This window comes from Penaeus monodon, chromosome 24, assembly GCF_015228065.2.
Source record: "Penaeus monodon isolate SGIC_2016 chromosome 24, NSTDA_Pmon_1, whole genome shotgun sequence".
NCBI lineage: Eukaryota > Metazoa > Arthropoda > Malacostraca > Decapoda > Penaeidae > Penaeus > Penaeus monodon.
In genome coordinates this window covers 35,848,002-35,848,801 of record NC_051409.1, presented here as the reverse complement: position 1 = coordinate 35,848,801, position 800 = coordinate 35,848,002, and the positions used below count along the sequence as shown (strand labels likewise).

The 800-nt window shown below is 44.1% G+C and overlaps 1 long non-coding RNA gene across 2 annotated transcripts in view; it reads left to right on the top strand.

The window, feature by feature from the left end:
• Positions 1-800, top strand: part of LOC119589013 — a 6,716-nt gene that overhangs the window by 495 nt on the left and 5,421 nt on the right. For both annotated transcript variants that reach the window (XR_005230156.1, XR_005230157.1), the window contains exon 2: positions 53-210. This is a non-coding gene — a long non-coding RNA (uncharacterized LOC119589013). The remainder of the gene's footprint in view (positions 1-52; positions 211-800) is intronic.

The window sequence follows — 800 nt, the reverse complement described above, 5'->3', positions numbered from 1 at the left end:
ACCACGCCACACGATCGAGGATGCTCGTGCTATTCCTGTGAACCAATTACAGGTTACTGAGGCAAGGTGGTTCACTGCTGGCGTTGAAAGGTTTATACCGTTTGAACGCTGAAAGAAACTGGCGGAACACTGCTAGTGTGATAGGGCTCTTTCATAAAATCGTGTCACAAACTCTATGCGTCGCCAAGTAAACTCAACCAAGCCAGAGAGGTAAGTGTATCCAATGATATTAATTCGTGCGACTTGCGTAAACCCCCCCTCCGCGGCATTTGCAATTAGCAGTAAAATCGTCTCGGGACCCACAGATTATCCTCATGAAATTACCAGTGACAGGAAATTTGCGTGAGATTCTTATGAGACTGTCCCAAAATATTTTCAAGGACTTTAAGTTTTGCTGTACACGGTCTCAAAATGTAGTACAGTGGTCTCTTAATGGCGTTGTAAATGAGGCGTCATGTTGTCATAGCAACGGCGATCTGACGCCAAAACCTTACTTTCGTTGTATTCATTATCAGTATTCTAAATTAATTTGATTTTGTTTTTATAATGACCTGCCATCGACTAGTAAAGGCAATAACCACAAATCACGTACTCAACAGGACTCTGGCACAGACTTGGATTATCAACATCGAAGTTGTATTATTTGTCACAAATAGGACTGCACCCAGGGGCGTCATTTGGGGGGACGGGGTGGGGGCATCCCCCCCAAGACTCTTATCTTGCTTTCCCCAAGGCCCCCCCCCAACAAATTTTAAAGCTATCCTGGGTACATACTAAGCTAGAATACAAAGTACCTATGT